This window comes from Coloeus monedula (genome assembly GCF_965178545.1).
Source record: "Coloeus monedula genome assembly, chromosome: 4".
NCBI lineage: Eukaryota > Metazoa > Chordata > Aves > Passeriformes > Corvidae > Coloeus > Coloeus monedula.
In genome coordinates, this window is record NC_138784.1 from 61,106,741 (window position 1) to 61,124,399 (window position 17,659).

Consider the following 17,659-nt stretch of genomic DNA (forward strand, 5'->3'; position numbering starts at 1 on the left):
TGCTGAAACAGACCATACATCACATTCAAATGCACTGCCAAAATCCTTAAAACTACCACAACTGACAACCTTGTATGCCCCTGAAATTGTACTGGGAGCAGAATTTTGCTTTTTAAAAGACAACAGAAGAAAGCTTAATTCATGTGCGTAAACTCATTGTAATGGTAGCTTTCCAAGACACTGCACTGTATAATTTCTGATTTAAACCAGACTTGCCAAACTGCTCCCATTCAATGAATCACACTCTGTATCAAAGGTCCCAAACTCCATCTTTAAAGAAAAAAAAGCAAATTCAACAGTTAGTTCCTTGATTCTGTCACTCCAGCAAGTTCCTGCTCTGGCAGTTTATAACAAAACAGCCACAATTATCTCAGCACACAGAGATCCATTTGGAGGATGATGCTATGCCCTAGCAAACAGATTTTTAAAAATTTATTTTGAGGCACCTGTTTCTGGTACTACTCTTTTGTCCTCTATGGTCAGCAGTACCATCTTCTTCATTAGAAGTCATGCTTAGTTTCATGGCACATCATCCCAGACACTGGTGTGAGATGAAAATGCAAGAGGTAAACTCAGACAAATGTCACTTCAGGAATAAAAATAAGGAGCAAAATAGAAAAACCTTTTGCTACCACAGCCTTTGCACCTAAGGCAATTCTCATCTCCTAGTACAAACTTCTTTTCAACAGAGCTCCTCAACTTTCCCAATGGATTCTCTGCTTACCCTAACACTTCGGCAGTGACTACTCACACCAAGCACAAACCGGATTATTCCCTTCAAATATGTCTTAGTTTTCACCTCTGTCAAGTTTTATTAGCACCTTTCAATTAAACACAGAAGTTTTAAACTAATACAAATCTCTTACAGTACAGCTGGCAAAAAAACCCCACAAAATTCTTTATCAGAGATGCTTAAAGTTGCAACCCTGTGTTTAATCTATCACATATAGAGAAACACTTGTGGGAACTCACGCCAAGGTTATTTTCTAAGAACAGCTTTTCTTTGAAGTTCTTTTACTTGTCAAAGCTAAGTTTAAAATAGAAACACTTCTTGCTCATTCATTGACTATTTGATGAAGAAACTTGTCAGCTATCACATCCAAAAATATCTCTAGGCCTTACTATTAATAGCAACTAGGGAACAAATGGTACGAGGGAAGTTTAAACCTCTGATAAGCACCAGCACAATGGTATCACTCTCCCTCCCATCACAATGATCTCCATCTATGTTCAACCAGATTTACATAGCATGTGAGAGACCTACAGCAAAGCAGCTGTAAACCAAATCCTGTCTGTTCATCATCCACGCTGTCACTGCTAATGATACAGCAAGGCATGGAAATAATAAAGTATGGTAGAGTGTTATTCCTTTTCTGGAGTGGTTGGCAGCCATGAGCCCACAACGATGGAGGACAAACACGCATCCCACACATTCCCTATCCCTCTTAGAGATGGAGCAGTTACTGCAGATGAGCATTGCTGTCCTGGACAGAAACAGGAGTCCTCAGCATTCTTCTGTTAAAACCACATTTATCCACTGTTCCTCAAAGGCCAGGGCTGTATCTGGACATCTTTCATAGCCTGGCATATCCAGCACTTCCACAGATGGTTCAAGGTTAGAATTCAGTTGTCTTTCCCCTTAGCATAAAATCACATTCGCTTACCACACAAGAGAAATGAGAAGCACCAAAAACATCTTGAGACAAAGCAATCTCCAAACCTTACCATCAAGCTTTGAATGAAGACTGAAAAAGCCATGAGGACAGTGAAAAGGCCCATTGGCATAACTGCCAGGGATGGACATCATTTGGGAAACTGAAATCCTAAACTCCATTCTCATCCATGGATGGCTCATGCATTTCAGGTCACAGAACAACCTGGCCAACAGATTACCCATGAACCACTCACGGTATTTTTTTACTCACAAAACTGATGACTTACCCCACACATATTAACTACCTAGCGTTTTAAAAATGCAAACCTTTCTTTAAATCGCTCCACTGAATAGAGTCAGCTTAAATTCTGAGGCTAGGAAAACACACATGTCATGAGGTTCAATATTTTTGCAGGATTATTCAGTAGGTTAACCATTAAAAGAGGACATGGTAAAGAACCACATTCCAAGGCATTTCTAAAGTTCTTGAAGTAGAAGAAGCGGTTCTATAAAAATATCTTCTCAGTTAAAATTTAAAGATAATAAGATCATTTTGTCTAAAAATTGTTTTGCATGTACCAGGTTCCCAAATTACTTACAGTTACATTACATTAACCTAAGCAAAAATGTAAGCTTGCCAACAAGCTCCTATAAAAACTCATTATCTGGCCTCCAGCCAAATGCTGGATCTAAGACAGGCTTTTTATGTCAGCAGCCTGTTCCTGCAACCAGCAACTTTTTTTATGGTGACATTTCAGCAGTTTCAGGCTCACTAGGAAAAAAGATTCTTGGAGATTCTGTATTCCAAATGACTTGAGTCAAATTTAGATAAGCTTGAGGAAGCTTTTGCAAAATGAAAGACCTGAATCTGATCTAGAATTAGATGTATTGTAAAATATAGTAACTAAATAACTAAATATCAAAACACTTGCTTCACCATCATAGCTATTCATCCCTCACCTTCTCCCAGCTACCTGTCCTGGACCCATCCTTACCCAAACATCCACTCTGAGCTCAGCTGGTTCAGCTGTGAATTTCAGGCTGTTTATAGTAACTCCCCATACCCACAACATCAAAACCACCATGCAACTCTACACATGTGGAGCTCAGAGTGCGAAGGCAGACGCACATCTCACTCTACTTTCAAACTAACCATTAACAAATACTGTAACACTCTAATAAAAATACAAGTATTTTAACTCCATGCATTTTAAACACTGCCACTTCCCAACACTGTCATACATGTGGCAATAATCAAGTGAAAAAGATCTAATTTTCTGTGCTTAAAAAAACCCTAGCTAAAATAATCTTTAAAGATTTTCTTTTTAATTGCCATTAGTATCTACTGGCTAACACAAATCCTTCAAGCCTGAAGCTTTATTCCTTTTACAGAGGGCCAGGGAAGAGATGCCTTTATTTTGACCTAATATGTAAACCCCTCAAACAACTGTCAGACCTTCATTTTAAATGAATATATCAAGACCCAAAAACCAAAACCAACATACATTCCGAATTTATACTAAGCTTTCCCAAACTTTCACTTAAAAATCATAAGGAGACCTACAAGAAATTTTTCAGCCGACATTTATAGAGAGGCTTCAGTAAGCAGACAACCAGCTTCCATGGAATATTGAGAGCCACCCCTGCCATCTGGAGGGACTTGTTTATGAGATGTGTTCCTATGGACAACCCTCCCACCCCTTCATGCCACTCCTACCCCATTTCTACTCCTGCATGAACGTGGAAGAGGTTGGGATGCAGAGGGAACTCAGGGAAGCACAGCACCCAATGTAACGCTGCTGTCTGAAATCTGCCTTAACTCACCTCAGCCTCCTACAAGTGGTTTATAGGTTTTGGTTTTCTGTTGTTGCGTTTAGTTTTTACACGAATACAGTCTGTGGCCTGGTAGACCCAGCAGGGATTGAACAACTAAATCTTCCTGCGCACTTTTCAGAGAAAGGGCTCTGCTTCGCAACACAGGGCTCAGTTTTCCTTAGCTGTTAACTAAACACAAACCTGCTACCCAAAGTCAAACAGCATTGCCTCAGCAAGTGTTAGTCTGGAGCCTGAGGGAAAACAAACAAAGAAACCACTTAAAACATCATGGATGAATTTTATCCCAGGTCAAAAAGGCCCTACAAGACTATGACACAGTACAGTAACCTTCAATGCACCCATGTTCCTTTTGCTAGAAAAACAGCTTTTCAGAAAGCTGAAGATGACCTGCAAACCTAGTATACCCCTGGTTCTCATCTCTGCATTCCATCTCCTTCATATTCTCCTTTCATTCTCAAAATACATTTCTGCAGAAGTCCAAGGTGAGAGCCCTGGTATTCAAGAAAAGCCAGGCTGCATGTGGATGAACAAATAGAGACATTGTTGTCAACACCAGGACATTTTGGTCTTATCATGAGGAAGGGATGTGCAAATTGAAGGAGTGGAAAGTATCAGGATTACGTTTGGTATTCATTACTTCTACACTGAAATACTCCTGAATAATATCCTGAGAGTTGACAGGAGAGCAGTAACACAAGACAAACTCAATCCATTCACATACACTGAAAATTAGGCTTAGTGTATTCTTTTCTAGACATGTCTAACTAAAACTGGAAGGAACAGTGAGTATATCTAAGTCTAACACAGATTCAGAGTCCTCTGTATAATGTTCCATGCAAAAATTTCCCTCTTGCTACATGATTCCCCCCCCCAATTTCTCATTTTAATAAATGGAATCCCATTTCAAGTCACTTTCTGAACATTTTGTACTTATTAATATTTAAGGAAATAACCAGAGAAAGATCAACTGCACTCAAGAGCTCCTTGTCTGCTCAGCTTTTCACAGAATCACAGAATGGGAGGGTGGAAGGGACCACAGTGGGTCATCTGGTCCAACCTCCCTACTCAAGCAGGGTCATCCTAGAGCACAGGATTAAAGAAAAGGACACTTTTCTTCCCCCTGTGCACAGACTTCTCCCAAACTACTCTGCAGAAGGCTCAGATCTGTGAGGAAAGCCAAACTTTATCCACAGCACCTCTTCTTGAACAAGAGGGAGTGATTTTTTAAAAGTGAAGTTGGCACCTTTCAGGAAAACTTTACATTAAGCTCGACTCAACAAAGATGTTTAGCACACAGAAGGGGCACAACCCACACTCAATGTGGCCCTTTCATGAACAGCCCTGACATGACATTGAGCTCATCCAGGACAATACATTTTAGGTCCTCAGTATAGAATGATGTCATCACTTGTCATTGGAAACAAAGACTGCAATACTTTGAGCCAAACATTCAGTTGGATTGGCCAAGAGTAGCTTACAAACATTCTCTGAAAGTTACAAGCACTGCGCAAGTGCCCTCAATTTCTGACATCAGCACGCAAACAAATCTTCAAACTGAGCTCTCTCCACACCCATCACAACAGGTTCATCCTGAAATAATACCGCCTCAGCGCCACAGTCTGGTCAAGTCTTCTTCCAATTACATCACCCTTGGCTTCAGGGTCATAACATATCCAGAACAAACTCCTTTCTGGTTTTGAGTAACACCTACTAAAAGCTCCTTTCAGGGTCAGGATTCTTTAAAACTCCAGGAACAGACTAGACTAGACAGGGACAGACTAGGGGGATGGACTCTGGTGGTCTGTTTTCTTCATGACAGATTAAGTTACCAGGCCACCTTTGGAGAAACACTATGCTCGGTAACTCAGGATTATTTTGCCTTTAAGGGAGTTGAACAAAAAAATCCCACCAGAATCACCTCCTCTGTTACACACTGCCAGCAGAAGCAACACTTGGTTAACACAAGTTGGAAACCAACAGGGAGTTGTGCTTTGGTGTTGCGGACTTAAGTAGATGCAGTTATTAATTAAGCATCAACTCAAACAATTTCAATTGTCCACTGACTGAGAGGAGGAAGGGAGGAAGAAAAAAGTGGAAAGCTGTGTAATATGTTCTGTGGTTCAATACGGGGACTGGAGACAGAACTTCAACATACAGATCTTGACTGCTACTGGTGAGGTTGTCACAGCAACCATAATGCAGCTTCATGAATATGTATTACGCTAAAATCTATTTTTTTCCCCAAAAGAGAGTAACGTGTCATTCAGCTCACAACATGAAGCTGCCTGGGAGACAAATCAGGACTGCACAATAAAAGTGACTTGTCTTCAAAACCTTCAGCTTGGCTGCTGCAAACAAAAGGGTTGGGGGAAGAGGGGAAACACAGAACATGCTGGCTTGGGGCTCTAGGGCTCTCTTCTGTACCTTCCTCAGACAGTACTTCAGACATATTTGGCAAAAATTTTAAGGCAGACATTCCCAAAATCAGCTGCTCAGTTCCTGCAGAGTTGCAGACCTGTGCAAAGCATCAGCCTTAATCCCTCAAGCACCAGGGGACCGGCCTGTCAGTCAGCCAGAGGCAGCAGCACCAGTGACCCTCCCCACAAGGATGGAGACGGGGAGCTGCTGTTTAGTGTCCAAGACAGCTGAAACTGGGGGCCTTGACTTGGCCATCACTGGAAAATTGTGGGTGGAGTGATTCACAAAACAAAAAATCCCAAACCACACACATGTACCTATCCAGGTCACACCCTATCGTGTCAAGGAACAAAAGGCAGTAACTGTTTCCGCTGAGTTGGTGTGGGAGTTGTACTTTGTCCTTAACTCCCCATTTACCCTAATGCCTCTTCCACTAACACAGAGCCACCCTACTGCGGCTACACACTTCTGTCTCTCATCACGAAACCTCAGTCTCTCATCGTGAAACCTAAAATTAGCAAACTTTGTTAAATTAATTTGTCTGTAAATTGAGAATTTTAAGTCCCAAATTTGCAAGATAAAATTCATTTTTCCTCAAGACACCTGTGTGGGAGAAAATAAAAGTTAGACACTGATTATGCCACCAGAAAAGCTGCACAAAAAGCCTTGCATGAAAACTTTGCCTGCAGAGAGGATCTCCAGCAGCATTCATGGACTGAAGGAGCTACCAGTTCAAGCCATGGCAGATATCCTATGAAAGAGTTAGCACGTCGTGATAGTAATAAAAGCCTATTGCTGACATGAACTCCTCCCTTCCTGGTCACCCACCTGGTCCTTCTTTCTCCCCTGCTGCGTTCCCATCCCAGTCCCAGAGGAGCCCAGCCAAGCCTGAAGCCCACTACATCACAGGCTGACACCAAAGGGAGCAACCCTGCTCATTTCTGCCACAGCCTTTACGTCACTTGATCATTCATGCAGTTCATCAGCTCATTGCTGATGCAACTAATTTTTGTTTGTTTTCTGGCAAGGTCGGTCTAATCAGAGCAGACAGGAATGCAGTCTCACTCGGGGCAGCACAAGCTATTGGAGCTTTTGCTATTCCCACACAGAAAATGTGGCGGTTTGTGGTGGTGGGCGGAGGGAGAAAGCATCCTTTTACAGCAGCCACCTGCACTTAAACAAGGTGAAACGACTGCAAAGCTTCACCTTAAAGACAGCATTTATGAAGCTGCCACAATTTCAAAAATTGGACACCAGAGCTTCAGTCCCTAATCTGAAGGACAGGGAAGAGTTTGTCACAGCTTGGCATTGACAAAAGGCTTTTTTCTGCTTCCTTGCTCTGAATTTTGTCTACTAGTCAGGGTAGAGCTGAGGATGAAAACAGGAAGATGAGTATCACCAGCTCAGCAAGAGCCTTTGCTTATGAGAAGGTTCAGGCAGTTCAGAACTGGATGAGCTCCCAACAGGTAAGAAGCTGGGGCACACAGGAACTGCTGCCCTAAGCAAGCACCACAACTTCTGCCTATAAAAACAGAGACATGGGGGTGACAAATGCAGGAGGACAACTAACACAGGGTAAGATTAGACTGTCACTGCATTTATCTCATCTTCCACTGTTCAAATGGAAACTGTAAGAAGTCTAGATTGACACAGTACTGAGAATAAAGCTGGCCTTTTACAGTCTACTTTAAAATAAATATTTAAATTCAGAAGTACATATACTGGCAGGAGCATCTTATACAGACTATTAAGTTTATTAAGAAGGTAATCACTGACTGTTTAGAAAAACTGTGAGCCCTGCCAACCATGAAGAATTTTAATTGTCCCTTCAAGTAAAAAAAGAGCAAGTTATTGAGACCTGATTTATGCTGAGTTTTCCATTATCTCAACTGCATGTTCGCTATCTTCAGAGGGTAACTAGAGATAAATCACAGAATGAAGGTACTGCTAAGGAAAAAGGACACTGTAGAAATGAGATGTAATCCAAGGTTAAAAAAAGATTCTTTGAGACCACAGAATAGCTACACAGAATAGCTTGGACCTAGCAGGTATTTCTTTGAGAGGACTTTCAGAAGCAAGTACCTCATCAGCTCAGGGTGTCTCATCATAGCTCACCCAGCAACCTATGAAAGCAGAGCAAAGGTACATAGCATTGTGTAGTTTCGAAGAATGTCTGTGCATTCCTTTTGGTTTGTTGTGTCTATAAATAAAGACGTACCATGTGAAGCAGGACACAGCTCACAGCTGACGACCACAGCCTGACCAATCTCGGCTGTGCATGTACACCCACGAGCACAGCTGAGAGCACACAACCCGGTGCTGAAGAGAAGCCTGCCCCAGCCCTCACCAACCTCTGCACCTCGCACCTCTGAGTAACACTTCCCCTGAGCCACAGGGCCAAGGCTTCTGTGCATTACAGTTTCACTTATGGCAAGGCCATACAGAAGGAATTACTCAAGCTAACAGGCAAAAGACCACAGACCTACAACTGCTGTGTTACATGTGCAGCAATAAAATGAACCCCCTACCTTTGTGACACCAAACAACCACAGGGCCAGGTTCATACTTCCCAAATCATTCACCTATCAGGGTACCTCACTGAGAACAAGACTAAGGGCCAGAGTACAGCAAGAGGGCCTATTTTGAGAGTCTTCCCTCAATTTAGGGAGACAATTCAGTAGAAGCCAATATTAGAACTGTGTGAGTATCCAGTTAACATGAAACCATTCGGATGCAAGTGTTCCGTGAAAGATTCCCAAGATGCAGTAATTTTGTGTACAGCACTTTGTAACTTGTTTCTGCAAGCTTTAACTATCCGACTGCTGATCTGAGAATTCATTAACCTTCTGAAATGTGCATGTTGCAAAAAAATCAGGTTATGCTGACTAAAAAACCCAAGACAGACATGGCCGAGGAAAAGAACTGAGCATTTTACCAAACACCACTAGCTCTCCAACTGCCATGCAGCCATAAAAATAATGTTAATGCATTAAAGATTTTTAACTTCTCCCCTTGTGGTTAAGTACACCATTTCTGTTCCATGAAGAACTAGAAAGACATAGCTAGCACATGCCAATTACAACCACCACTATAAATCAGAATCTTTCATTTCCTTCCTATATACTGGCCCTGATCTTACAAAGAACATGTAAAATCCCCAAATCATAGATATTTCCATGCAAGAAGCAGAGCTGCTGTTCATTCTATTCCTTCTCCCCTTCTCCCAACAAAAACCTGAAAATGCTTCTGAAGCTGGCGCTACAAGTACACAAGAGAGGAAGGGGGAAGAAAGGCAAAAACACTCCATGGATTATGCAAGTTTGCAGTGTTATAATTACTCATCATATCAACCTCTAAATTAAGGGGTATAAAATATTGTGTAAAAACTGGCACGAATAATGTGTAAAAGGACATGCACAACACACAGAGATGGGATTTATCAGAGTAAGTTAAATGAAACAGTAAAAGAGAAACAGCAAGTTTTATACAGAGAAACAGTAAGTCTGGCTTCAGGCATCAGCTTAATTTCTGGCACTGTCTGTACTACACAGCCATTTGTAAAAGCCATGTAAACTATTCCTTGAAATCTTACCACAGAATAAAAAAGTCAAGGTCAAGTTCCCACCAGACTGACAGCAGCGCTGCTGGAAAGCAGCACTCTGGAAAAGAGCCTCCTTCATTCCACCCACACAGCTTGTCAAAAGATGACAGAGATATTTTACTCCACGTAGAAGAGTTAGGAAATAGCAGAGGAAGTTGTGTGACACAGGAAAGCACCAAACTTGGTCTCTAGTTATCACAGACCCCTCCTGCATTTCTTCTGGGGGCAACTCATCTTTTTAGTCCCATTGCACTGCTGTTACATTTGCTGTAAAAAGAAAGAAATCACTGTACCCAAAATAGGGTTTTGATATCTGAGTTGCAATTACTTTTTAAATAATTAACACAGTGGAATGGCAGGCTCCAGACTGAATGGCCCTGCTGTTCAAGGTAATCTTCCTTACAGGAGCAAACCCCCATTCTCTCACATTTCAAACTGCATCATTCCCACCGTAGGCACAATATCTTATCCCCATGCTTACAATAGAAATCGTAAATTAAAAAAAAAAAAAAAAAAAAAAAAAAAAAACAGCTAGTATAGCCATACCAGGGAACAGAGGGCACAGTCCTGTGAGAAACTAGATCCCTAAGGATCCTGCAAGTTAGCTCTTTTGTTCAGTAAACTGCTTGGGTCTTTTGCTATAACTGCAGATCTTTCATTTCACATGTTGATTTTAACATGCTTTGGACAGCAAAACTAAGTAGAAATCTTTGCTATTAAATCTGATTCTTCCAAGAAGCAGCTGTTGTCTGGGTATCTCCTCTGTGCTCTTTCACAACAACCTCTGCCCGTAGTATCAACTACTGTTAAAAAAGCCACTGTGGGTGATACCCCTAACTGCTCTAAGTAGAGGATTGAAGATGGACACCAGTCTAACCCAGGAAAAGGCTGCCATGCATGCTTAGCAGTAGTGAGAGTTAAATAGGCAGCTGATGGAGAAGCATGAAGGTGAGGCTGAGCAAAGTACATCCCCTCACCCCACCAACAGTTACAGATAGGGACCACAGCCTATGAGGAAGTAAAATAACCTCAGAAAGAATGATGGAGAAGGGAGGGAGGCAAAAGGATAAAAAAAAAAAAAGACACTACTCAAGTTTCCCACGCATTCTTGTATATTCTCCCTAATTTTATTAGTTGACAAAACCTATTTCATTTTGCAAACAAAAACAAAATAACTCCTCACTCAAGACACTCATCACTGATGGAAACGAGCTCTGGCCAGCAATCATAACCCACTCATTTTCACACACACACATAGAGCAGCTCGGCTCCCCATCTTCAGCAGCTTGGCACACACAGATGGCTACATGAACAGCGGACACAGGATGGAGATAAGGGACAAAAGATGGAGACAAGAGGCCACATTCTATGAGCAATTTTGAGGCTTCCTTAAAGCATGCATAGAGTCAAAAAAAAAAAACAATGAAAAAATTCCATAATTTCAAGGAAACACAGAGATTATGCTTTATGTAAGTCTGTAAAGAAGATGCAAAGCCTCTTCCTAATAATAAACCAAACAGCTAAGGTTATTACCATAAGCTTGCCCAGTTCTTACTAATTCGGTCATATTTGTAAAAAAATTAATATTTTAATGGTGCTTCTTATATTCTATTGCCTCATAACTGCAGATGACAAAAAGTTACGCACAGGAGTTAACAACTACACTTCAGAAGCTGCTTCAAACAACTGGAACAAGATTATATTAGAGCAAATCTTTAAATAAAGCAGGGCATATCAACAAACCCAGCTCCCCTTCTCCCTGCAAAGGAAGAGTCTGCTGTTGGCATCACCACCAAAGTATACACATATGCTAAGGGGCATTTCTCCCAAGAGAAGCCAGCTCCTCTCTTGAAACAGTTGTATTAGCAAGTTTTCCAGCAGGTTTCAACATGAGAGGTACTGGACACATAGAAAAGGAAAACAAAATATCTCTGCCAGATCGGTCCTTTTGATCCCAAACATGGGGTAATAATACCGTCCCTGCCCGGCTCTGTGGGGTCCCGCGTGCCCCCACAGACGCACGGGTGGGTTCAGTGTTACAGTCGGTAGCAAAGAGCCGAGAAGGGCATTTGCGTGCGTTCTGCCAGGAGCATTTATTGCTGCTACACTGTCAAAGGGTGCAGGGGCAAATATGAACATGATCCCGAAACTCACAGTTTTATCTGGGGGCGGGGAAAAGGCAGGACTAGGGAACAGGGACCAGTGGGGCAGCTCTGGGGGAGTGACAAGGGAACCGGGGAATCCTAACTGGGATAGATTAACATAACAGAACAAGTATCCGGGGAGAAGCCCCCTTGGCCACCTGTAGCGTGTTGGGTTTGTAACTGGGCAGAAACACCAATTTAATGTAGTGGTTTGGTCCAAAATACTCATTACTGTTTACCTTCTGTGAGATAAGAATTAGGAGAAACACAAAGTAGGCACCAAACTTGAAAGAATATAAAGAAGTATATTAACAGACCCAAAAGAGGGAAAAAAAAATTATACCACCTTTAGAACTCTCCTCCTCCCCCCACCTTCCTCCCTTCTCCCACTGACAATGTAAAAAGACAACCCTTAAGATGTTCAGTCTGTTTACCACTTCCATAATAACCTTGTTCAGTCCATTTAGAAAGAGAAGTCTCTTCTTGCTCGTGCTATGAAAACATTATCACAACGAGACAGCCGCCCACTTCCAAATATTGTTCAGTCCATTTAGGAAGAGGAGTCTCTGCTCACATGTGAGTCCCTTCCCCCGACTTGCAGCTTTCCCACACCTGCTTTCGAGGGTCCACTCTTGAAGTTTTTGGGGTACAATTTTAAGGCTGAGCCGTTCAGAAACAAGAACAGAGGCCCTTCTCCTTCTGTGGGAGCAAAGGGTCTTCCTCATCTTCATCTTTAGGACTATCTCTGGGAGCATCTCTAGGAACTGAGGTTTTCTCCTTTCCCATTTGGAGCAAAAGTCCTCATCACTTCCATCTCTCCCTGTTCAAACTTCTCCTGAGATGACAGCTGCGTCAGCATCTGCCTATCTCGGCGCAGGTGCTTTTGCTCACGAGTTGAACACTCCACCCCCCATATCTTCATGAAATTACAACAGGATACTCTGATATATCGTAGCTTCACAACAGAATTTCAGCTTTAAGCATCTCCTCTTTCTCTTCCCTCAGGTTTTCAGCTCTTCACAGCAATAAAAGGGTTAATCTCACCTCGGCCTTGCAGCTGGAATGTTGCTTATCGAAGTGGAGAGGGGGGAGAGCCGAGCCGCTCCGGCTGCCCACGGCAAGGCAGTGGGGGGGGTTCCATGGCTGGAACAGGTCCATCGGCTCCAGGATGGCTGTGGTCCGGCCCAGCCTGGCCCAAGCAGGGCCTGGCCGGGCCCGCTGGCCCCCACACGGGGCCCGCAGCCACCTGTGCCAGCGCCAGAAACGAGAGAGAGAGCTGGGGGGAGTTTGTCTATCCATAAGCGTGGATCACAGAGGCGGTCACAACTTTAAGTGGCTTAAAGAATTGTCCATATTTGAACTGGCCAGCTGATAGGTTCAGTCAGGTCATAGAGGAAGCTGTAAGAAGAACATCACTTCTGAGACTCAGCGTGCTAACCTACTGACACCACCACAGGATAACATATGAATCCAATGGTGTTTGCATTTCATGTATCAGCTTTTTGGTTTATTAACCAAGCCTGTAAAAGCATTCTAAATTACCATACTTTTTGCATGCTCTATTACAAAAAAAAAAAAAAAAAAGGTACTTTCTTGTCTCAAAATGTCACAGATACACCAGAAGCCTGTCAGGCTGCTAAGATAATCCAAACCAAATGACAGCAACCTGGCACATGGCTGATGAGCCCTCAGACTCAAAATAGATTTAAATTAACACATAGATAGGAGGAGAAAGTTTAGTAACAAAGTGAAGAAACTAAGGGAGAAGAAATAAGATTATATCAGTCATCATTTCAGTCAGACAAAACAAGTCAAAAGCCAGCTAGAGGATGGCATTTACATCTGCCTCTAAGGCTGGGATGAGGGCCAGAATTACACTACTTGATCTGACTTATTTATGCCATGCTGACACTTCAGCTGGCAATGATAAAGGTCCAAAGGTCAAAGTACTGAGACAAAGAGCCATATACACACAGTGTATCTTTCCAAGCAGTCATGTCTGGGGTGGGGAAGCAAGGAGCAGGGAGCCGTAGTCCTTGCACCCACCCATGTGCCACCATAAAGCCACTTCAGCTGTGCCCATTTCAAAGCTTCCTCAGTCCACAAAGGAGACTTCTGAAGAGATTCTGCCTTTCTTCACGCAACCACTCCTAAGAAATGGTGGGTTGTCGCAATGACCGCCACTGACCACTGCCCAGGCTAGCTCCTGCGGTGTGCGACAGGAGTGGGGAGCAGCTGGAGGCTCTCGGCTTTAAAGCTGCTCCTCGGGAGTTCAGCTCTGCCCAGGGGAGCTGAAGCTCCAGGCACAGTGGCTGTCAGCAGTCCCGAGGAGGGAGAGGATAAAAAGTAGCAAGAAGGCTCACCACACGGGATAATCCAAATTTATTGGAAGCGACCCCCAGGAGACAAGCCTCCATCAGCTCCAGGGAACCTCTTATAAAGGGAGGTGTTACAATGGGGATGGCTTAAGTGGGGACCAATAGAAATCTCTAAGGGAGGGATATGGACGAGGATAGACATTTCCTTGGGCCAATAGACCCAAGGGGAGGAGGGAAAGGGATCACATGCCCCAATGGGGCATCGAGGTTTAGGGGATTTCCAAAGGGGGAGGTATCTAGAGGGGTAGGGTCTCGGGGGATTGATGGGGACCATAGAAGGGTAAATTGGGAGGTTTCAGATGATGGACACTGGACCTTCGGGAACAGCAGGAGGGGTTTGGGTGATTGATAGGGAAAGAGCTAGAACAAGGGGAGGAGAAGAACCATGTAGGGAGCACCGGGGAAGCGGCTTGGGTCTGGGGCAAACCAACTGGGAATAGGAGTGGGGAAGGTAGGGATGAGCCACTGGGGTACAGAAAACTTATACAAAAATACAATAAAGGTATCGCATCACCGCAGTGGGTTTTTCCCTATCAAAGCCAAGAGAAGCCAGTGGTGCCTCATGTTAAAACTGAGAGGCCACGTCACCAGCTGAAGCCCAGAGACCACCCACAGACCTCCAAAAGACCTCATGAAAACTCCCTAAAGAATGTGGGGGATGGAGCATAAATGAAGGCAGAGTACAACATTTTTGGCACTTCTGTCAGTTTCTTAACTGGGATTTCTTCCAGCTCTAACTTATTCCCCATTACTTAAATAATATCCACATATTTAAATCTTGGAATTTTAAAACCTAAACCACAGATTTCACTTTTCAAAAAGGATCCCAAAAGTTGAATTACAAGTCAGGTTCGAAATTTCAGTTTAGGAATATCTAGACTTTTGTTTATACTACACAAATGTTTTAACAGATAGATACAGTCTCTCAAAGTTGCGGAAACTTGGAATTAGACTTTCTGCATTAATACTGGAAGTATACTCAAGACTGCAGAATATGATGGAACCACCAGCTAGCACTGAAATCCCACTAACCTCTGATTTGCTTACCTATTTGGCATAGAAGTTAAAAAAAAAAAAAAAAAGGAAAAAAAAATGTACATCACATTATTCTTGAATATTTTAGGGATCTCCAGGGAAAAAGATGCCCAAAAGCAAATGACAAAACATCAAGTTTGGTGAAGGAAAAAAAAGGAAAAGAAAGATGGTATCTTTTGCTTTCTTTGTTGTAGACATCTGGAGCCTCCATCCAGCTGCAGGATCGAGGCAGACGAACTAAACTGGAGCAGGGACTTGGATGGCTGTAAAAATGGGAGTCTGCTCTAAACAACACCTAAGTCTTGGAAGATGAGTTGACAAGCAACAGGGAGCAGCTGTCTTTAGGGTGAAAAGAAAAGCTGTAAAAACACAATGAAAGAATAGTTCATCTCCTACTGATACTCCTGCCAAATCATTCTATTTATTGGATAGTACAAAAGCTTCAGAAACTAAACAGCAGTTTTAACCAGGGACTGTTCTAGCTTTCAACTGCTGCACTCAACTTTGATGCCCCACAGCATAGCAAGGGCCTCAGGCTTTTCAACAGATGTATAGCAACAGGCAAAATAAAAACCACTCCCTACTAAAACCCCTCCTTCAGAAAAGGCAGGCATACCATCCACAGACTTGAAAGCAAGTTTTTCTGAATTAGAAGACTGTTTTCTAGTAAGTGTGAAGGTTTCTGAGTGCCCAGGAATCAGTGACATTAGGATCAGAAAGCTGGATCTGATTTGTGTGTAACCAACACTAATAACTTTGACCAAGAGCTCACATAGGTACAGAAAAAAAACTCTTTGGATCTGGTATGTAGTTAACGAGGATACAGAAGAGGTCAGACCACTTCATGCTGGCATTCTTACACAAGGGCACACACTGCACTATAATCACATTGCTAGTTATCCAAAACAACTCTTACTTTAAGTTGAATCTACTAGTTAGTCCTTATTTAAAAAGAAGCTATTCCAATTGTCAACTTCTAAGAAAGAAAACCTGCATGCTTTTAGCTAGTCTACCTCAAGAGCTGCTGTCTGGTTCTTCCTCCGTGGTTCAGAAACATCAGCAGTGCATCTGTTTCCTAAACACAGTTTCCCATCTCCCATTTCAGATTATGAGCAATCTGTGGTCATTCAGTCATCGTCAAGGTCAAACCCCTTCCTAGTGTTCCCAGTAAGTGTATGTGTCTTTAACCAACTTCTCTCCTGACTTCTACAACAATGCAGTATTAACTCATAGCAACTAAACCACTGATTAAAAAGGTTCTAGAAGACATCACTCTGTGTAATTACCAATACTTGGTTCTGCTGGAGCTTTTGAAATGAGAAGTAAAAAAAGCAAGGAAACAGACATTGGTTTTTGTGTCAGTCTAGGCAGTGTTTTCAAAACTCATCAAACACAACTGTTCAACAGTTAAATACACGCACAAAATTTTTTGCTCAATGAATGAGGTCTGCTGTATTTTTATATTAGCTCTCAGATGTTATTCTGAACTTTTAGTCAGCTGAGAAGAAAGCCTCCTTCAGGGTAAAACAAACAGCTGTAGTTTGCTTCAGACAATAAGGAATACAAACTGCATGGAAGGATTTTCCGTGATTTAACAAAGACAGTAAACTGTCACCAACAACAGACTAATGAGTCACAGACAACGGCTTAATACTTAAAGCTTATTGCTAAAGAAGAAAATAGTTATGCAATTTCAAAGTATTAACAACAAAACACAAAATGAGCTTTGAATAGAACCCATAGTGTCTCAAACCAGGTTAGCTGTATGAAACTCAAAGCAGACACTGGACAAAGCCAGGCTTGCACTGCACCAGGAAAACCAGACTGAAAATGTCGGTCATTGTTTCATACTCAAAAAGCAGATACTGTCCCTGCTCTCTTTTAACAGAGGACTGCAAGGGTCAGAGAGCTTCATTCACCAGGCAAATTAAAAATGCTAAACAAAGTAAGATCCACATTCCTCCTGTAAAACATTCCAAGAAATGGTATTTGTGCTTCATTTATTTTCGATGTGTTGTCATAGAGGGATAAGTGATCCAGCATTAGAGGAAATCTTTGCTGGCAGAGCCCTCAAACTGGGGAAAGATTGCTACTGGAAGAAATACGAAAGAAGCAGAAGTAGCTTTACAAAAAGTATATTTGCTGTAAAAATATTCCCTAACACAGTTTTCTGGAGAAGTCAGAACTTATCCCACTTTGGCTGAAAAAGAGCTGTTGAATGCATGTACGGTCATCAGTCCCATAAGCAACTCTGCCAGGGAGAGAAGGCAAAGTTTTGCAAAATAGGCCAAGACCCTTCTTAAGTATCAAAAGCTTTTGTATTCAGAACATTTCTTCCAAATAAAAAAGGGCTTGCTCCAGATAATCTGGAAGAGAACAGAATTCTCATTTCTGCAGTATTTTGAAAACTCTTGACATTAGTTTTAATTACTGCAGGTTTCCTGGAAGCTCTTACATCTGAAGAAAATCTTGCAAGCACAGCACCTTGTAGCAGCTGGCAGTTCTCTTAAAGGACCAAGGTGTTCAATCACACTCTCCATGGCTTGTTGGGAAGGGCATTCCTCACTGCACAACCACGAGTGGTCCCACAGAG

At 42.4% G+C, this 17,659-nt stretch overlaps 1 protein-coding gene across 2 annotated transcripts in view; it reads right to left on the reverse strand.

Annotated features, from left to right (window-relative positions):
* Positions 1-17,659, reverse strand: part of GRAMD4 (GRAM domain containing 4) — a 103,682-nt gene that overhangs the window by 75,004 nt on the left and 11,019 nt on the right. The gene's annotated exons all lie outside the window — the stretch shown is intronic.